The sequence below is a fragment of the Cherax quadricarinatus genome, chromosome 51 (assembly GCF_038502225.1).
Source record: "Cherax quadricarinatus isolate ZL_2023a chromosome 51, ASM3850222v1, whole genome shotgun sequence".
Classification (NCBI taxonomy): domain Eukaryota; kingdom Metazoa; phylum Arthropoda; class Malacostraca; order Decapoda; family Parastacidae; genus Cherax; species Cherax quadricarinatus.
The window spans coordinates 13,819,516-13,826,488 of record NC_091342.1 but is presented as its reverse complement, the minus strand read 5'-3'; positions in this window follow the sequence as shown (position 1 = coordinate 13,826,488).

Sequence of the window (6,973 nt, the reverse complement as noted above, 5' to 3'; positions counted from 1 at the left end):
TTTCTGTGCTTGTCACCAATCATCCTCCTGATCCCCCCCCCCTTTTTTACCTATCCATTTTCTTTCGTAACGTTACTCTTCCTCTAACTGCAATTCTCTTTTTCATCCTCTCACATTTTCTCCCAGGAGAGAAACACGCAGAGAAAACCCATTTATTATACAATGAAGTACTGTTACTTCCAGACTTGCCCGGGGTGGCGGCTCCTACAAATCTTTGTCATCCAGCGAAATTCTGATTCGGATTATTATTATGGAGACTTAGTAAACTGGGATAACCCAAGAAAGTCAGTTTGGCTTATTTCCAATGGGACCTTCAATCCTTCTTCCCAGGATATGATTCACAACAGTTGGTGACTAGGAGTAACAAGTGTAAGAAAACATCCTCTATGTTTCTACCCGTCCCAGAATTAAACCCGAAGGCGCTAAATCTGAGCCTTGAGTCCCTAAACATATCCTCCTACTTTGGGCGAGTTTACAGCTTTCCTTAAACGTATCTTTCCACAGCCTAGAAAGTCTAGTTATTGGGTTACTAAAGTCGAAATTCATCTGTATACTATTAAAAGTAAAATCTCAGTATATAAAGACAAATGTATACAGTTGTTTATAAACATATACTGTGCATAAACATGTCGATAAAGATATATATACACCACTGTATAAATATACCGTAGAAATATGAACCTTCCCTTGAATACCCAAATATATACACCTCTCCGTATATGAATACAGTATATACACTTCTGTATAAACGCAGATGACTACACTCCAGTTTGTATATACCCCTCCCTGGAATGCCAAACTTCCGGGGATTCCCGCAATCAAACGTTCGAGAATTTGCTGAAGTAATTATTTACCATCCTGGCAATCTGCCTTGGGTGTTTGAAGTTTTCTAAAACTAACTTTGCAGCCTGGAAATGGCACCGGCTGGGGTTACGAAGGATCTGCCTATAGGGAAATTACTTCCTTGGAGTTTTAAGAATTCACATGAAAATGTCATCAGAAATAAAAACAACAACAAAATTCTGTTCATTTTACCCAAAGTTTTTAAACTCAGAACTGATGAGGATTGATTTAGCGAACTTTGAAACCTGGACTGTGTGAGGCAGCACGACCAAAAACCTCAGGGCTTCAATTACGTTTTCTGTTTCTGCGGTTGTTTACTCAACCTCTAGAGAATTCAGGGAGACTAAAAACAAAAAAACTTTTGCACTAACAATATAATAGAAAATTTATAAATATAATTTTCTGCTTACAAAATCACTTACACGCAAAACGTGTGTGTGTGTGTGTGTGTGTGCGCATGTGTCGTGCCGAATAGGTAAGAATGGTCAATTAGCAAGAACTCATTTAAAATTAAGTCCTTTTATAACGTTTAAGGATATATTTTTTCATTTTGTACCAAAAGCACCTTAGAAAACTTGCCTAACCTTATTATAACAAGCGTAATTTAATTTAGCCTAATCCAACTAAATATATTTTAGATGTTTACAATAATTTAAAAATAAACAAACACGACGAAATATATTAATTTCCTAAAGTTTAGAATGATTTTTGGGAAATTATTGCATACACAAATTTTTGCTTGCCTTATTCGGCAAGAAGCGCGTTGCTATTAAAGCTAAAATAGGAAGTTTACCTATTCGGCACGACATATATATATATATATATATATTACCTGACAAATATAAAAGTTCATTATCTTAAATACCTGTGTGTAAATAATTAAGACTTCAAATAGAGAAGGAAAATATGTTAATTTTACGACTATATAATGAAACATTCATCGGGTTTAAATTGTTTTTAACTTATCTTATTTGCACCACAGAGCTATCGTGTATATTAAACTCCCGAACCTTTATGTAAATTTGCGTGCTTAAAGGTATGTAAATACGGAATGACTTTATGCATATTAACCTGCGCTTGTCTGCAAGCAACATTACAGATTCAGATATCTGCAAATAAATAAGCATAATGGAACAATGTAGACATAACATAAATAACATGTATATACTTAATGAGTGAGCCTATGTATATTTAAGTTAGCTGATGTGCACACTAATTTACCTCAAAAGAAAATATTACACTGTTTCATAACGTTAACACAATGGTATGTGACACTTCAGGTACGCATTAAGTCTAAATTATCTTAAAATGAAAAATGAAAATTATATGTTAACGATAAATACTATGAACATCTCCCTACCTGCCTAATTCCGGAGGTCACAACTCGGAATACAATCGGTAACCACCTGAAGGGCATCCTGAGGCAGGCTTGGCAACAGATGCAGGTGACCAAGCAGAGATGTATTAAAACTAGGATGGCTTCGAAAGATACTAAAAGTAAAGTTATATCATACCTCAGATAGGACTTATTTTACAAAGGAAATGCAGGGGGAAAAAATCATCCTAAAGATAATTATACAATCTTCCGTGAAGAGCGTGTGTATTCGGTTTTATTTGCTACTCTTGTTAAGTATAATTATATAGTTGATTTATGCTGAATATATTATTACAAACACCAAGCACCCAAACACAGACAGACGGGCATAAATGAAGTAGTACTACATACCAGTTTAAATACTCGTATTCCAACCTGCTCCACTGTATTATTATTATTGCTAAACCGGTATGGGTCTTATAGTTACTGAACTGTCTGTTTTGTCCATATCAAAGAGACCTCTTAAAGTTACGCTACCATAGCGAATAAATTTCTACGCGTTTGATGTTTCTATACTTGGTTACAGTCTTGGCAAAGAATTTCATGTACACTTAAGTTTCTCCCCGTTTTTACTTTTGCTATAACTTATGTCTAATCTTCACAAGAAAAATAATTATGCTGACTGAAACAGAAAATAAACTATAGCGAAAGAAAAAATCATCCTAAAGATAATTATACAATCTTCCGTGAAGAGCGTGTGTATTCGGTTTTATTTGCTACTCTTGTTAAGTATAATTATATAGTTGATTTATGCTGAATATATTATTACAAACACCAAGCACCCAAACACAGACAGACGGGCATAAATGAAGTAGTACTACATACCAGTTTAAATACTCGTATTCCAACCTGCTCCACTGTATTATTATTATTGCTAAACCGGTATGGGTCTTATAGTTACTGAACTGTCTGTTTTGTCCATATCAAAGAGACCTCTTAAAGTTACGCTACCATAGCGAATAAATTTCTACGCGTTTGATGTTTCTATACTTGGTTACAGTCTTGGCAAAGAATTTCATGTACACTTAAGTTTCTCCCCGTTTTTACTTTTGCTATAACTTATGTCTAATCTTCACAAGAAAAATAATTATGCTGACTGAAACAGAAAATAAACTATAGCGAAAGAAATGTATATAATAGATTCAACCGTGATTTAAAAAGCTGGCACGCCTAGCACCTTATTAAAAAAAAAACTGCGGGAGAAGTCACCACTTGTCTCTGCAGCAGTGAGATGCCATCCGGAACAATGGTGGGAGGGTGGTGATAATCAGAGTAATGGTGGTAGTCCAGTATTAACATACTATGTGCAAAGCAAACATTAACTACATTTTGCTCAAAACAAGAGCTTTTCAAGCTAATGACGAAATGAATTCAGTGACTTGAAAAAACTTTTTAAAGAGAAACATATACAGTATATCTGCATATACTGTCTACCATGCTTACCAACAAGTCTCAACTCTCGCTGGCATCAGTATGGTGCCAACATAAAAACAACTAACGGCAGAGCCCACTATATGTTTAAAGAATATATGAAATATAGCATATATAATTATTTCGTGGAAAAACACAAGCCGCCACATCCTGCAACAAAAAAAAATCGAAAAGTCGTAGATGCATCAAATACATCACAGACCGAAATTTTTAGCCTCATTCCATTAATGGGTTCTTGTATTACGGGAACAGCAAAAAAAAATTATTACTGACGCCCAAATAATAAAAAATCTTAATTTTGCTTTGCTCGATAGTGAATGAACAATTGCCTTGAACACTTAATATATATAATACATCTTTAAAAAACATACCACCTTTCTTTACTTCGTTAAGTGGCGTGCTAAAACATTACGCAAACTGGAGCAGTTGTGTTGGAAACCATGACGATAAGAGTTTGTTATTAGAGCAGTTTAATAAAATATCGATGTACCAATACTTGTTTATATTTAAGATGCATGCGATGTCGAGAATTGAAATACTGAGTGAATTAAGGCGGAAGAAGAAAGGGCAACAATCTTTCCATAGGCAGAGAATCCGGAACGCGAGGACAAAATGAGGAAACAACCTTCCCAAAAAAGTATAGGGGTTGTTACGCCACCAATACGAAGGACTCACTGAGACGTCCACCTACTACCAAGGCCAACACTCACGTTACTTAACATGCACTCGCTATTGAGCTAGCCACAAGGCAATAAAGATATGGGCTTGTTCTACAGTACCTTTACCACAGCTCCTTATCCTAGAGCAACAGACGCTAGCGCGCATAAATAAAATAATCTTCGCCTCAACGTGAACCATTCTTCATCTGGCTCGACATTTCAATTATCCTAATGTGAGGCAACGAGAGCTACCAGCAAAACGCCCAGTATAAACATTGGCCACGTCGTCAGCTTCGTTAATAAACACGTCCAGTGCCTCTGCTTTCCCTCTCACGTTAAGTGATATGATAACTTATATTTAGCTAGTTTTTGCGAATCTGTGTAAGTCCAGCTAACCTAACACTCTACACACTTGATAAACATCAATTTGTCAGTCACTTGCAAGTTGAAAAATGTGAGCAATTGTTAAACAAGAGTCGCAGAAACCTATTTTATCGAATTACAGGTCATACAGTTTTGTAAACTGTTTTCCAGCACAGTATTAACATTTTCCATTTATTTACGTTAATAACAGGATTACACAACTGTGAAACTAGCCCATCTTCCTGGATCCAAACATCGGGAATATAATATGCGAATTTAACTTTCAACAGTTATCCTGTCTCAAAGGTGTATTGGAGATTTGCCTGTAAATCACGTCCCGCCCAGAATGGAACTCGGGTCATTAAGACTGAACCATCAACAATACTGGTTACCTGTTAAGCGATAGGGTATTAAAAAGCTGTATACAATTAAAGTTATAGTCATCGCAATTCGTATTTCCATCTCATAGTGCATTACTGCAAATGGATTTTTAAGCTCTGGCAGTTAAAAATTATATCATAATCGAGTTCAGCTGTCATTCTCGCACATTTCTATTAGCGCATAATTGAACTTGAGTAAAAAATTATCTTTCTCCTTCAAAACGTTAAGGTACTGTCACCAACAACTCATTACCTACTAAAGGACTACAACACAACATTTGCGTGGCATTTCCTACAATGCTTTCAGATTCCCTAGCATGTGGCTGGTTACAGTGGGAACATCTTCAATTTTAAAGAACCATGGATACTCTGATAAAACATGAAGCTCTGCAATTATTTTTAAAGACCATAAAGTTTTTATTTTTTTTTTTTTTTATTATCACACTGGCCGATTCCCACCAAGGCAGGGTGGCCCGAAAAAGAAAAACTTTCACCATCATTCACTCCATCACTGTCTTGCCAGAAGGGTGCTTTACACTACAGTTTTTAAACTGCAACATTAACACCCCTCCTTCAGAGTGCAGGCACTGTACTTCCCATCTCCAGGACTCAAGTCCGGCCTGCCGGTTTCCCTGAATCCCTTCATAAATGTTACTTTGCTCACACTCCAACAGCACGTCAAGTATTAAAAACCATTTGTCTCCATTCACTCCTATCAAACACGCTCACGCATGCCTGCTGGAAGTCCAAGCCCCTCGCACACAAAACCTCCTTTACCCCCTCCCTCCAACCCTTCCTAGGCCGACCCCTACCCCGCCTTCCTTCCACTACAGACTGATACACTCTTGAAGTCATTCTGTTTCGCTCCATTCTCTCTACATGTCCGAACCACCTCAACAACCCTTCCTCAGCCCTCTGGACAACAGTTTTGGTAATCCCGCACCTCCTCCTAACTTCCAAACTACGAATTCTCTGCATTATATTCACACCACACATTGCCCTCAGACATGACATCTCCACTGCCTCCAGCCTTCTCCTCGCTGCAACATTCATCACCCACGCTTCACACCCATATAAGAGCGTTGGTAAAACTATACTCTCATACATTCCCCTCTTTGCCTCCAAGGACAAAGTTCTTTGTCTCCACAGACTCCTAAGTGCACCACTCACTCTTTTTCCCTCATCAATTCTATGATTCACCTCATCTTTCATAGACCCATCCGCTGACACGTCCACTCCCAAATATCTGAATACGTTCACCTCCTCCATACTCTCTCCCTCCAATCTGATATTCAATCTTTCATCACCTAATCTTTTTGTTATCCTCATAACCTTACTCTTTCCTGTATTCACCTTTAATTTTCTTCTTTTGCACACCCTACCAAATTCATCCACCAATCTCTGCAGCTTCTCTTCAGAATCTCCCAAGAGCACAGTGTCATCAGCAAAGAGCAGCTGTGACAACTCCCACTTTGTGTGTGATTCTTTATCTTTTAACTCCACGCCTCTTGCCAAGACCCTCGCATTTACTTCTCTTACAACCCCATCTATAAATATATTAAACAACCACGGTGACATCACACATCCTTGTCTAAGGCCTACTTTTACTGGGAAAAAATTTCCCTCTTTCCTACATACTCTAACTTGAGCCTCACTATCCTCGTAAAAACTCTTCACTGCTTTCAGTAACCTACCTCCTACACCATACACTTGCAACATCTGCCACATTGCCCCCCTATCCACCCTGTCATATGCCTTTTCCAAATCCATAAATGCCACAAAGACCTCTTTAGCCTTATCTAAATACTGTTCACTTATATGTTTCACTGTAAACACCTGGTCCACACACCCCCTACCTTTCCTAAAGTTCTGTATGATAAAAACCACGCTGGTTCTGAATCCGTTCAGAGCAATGGACATAA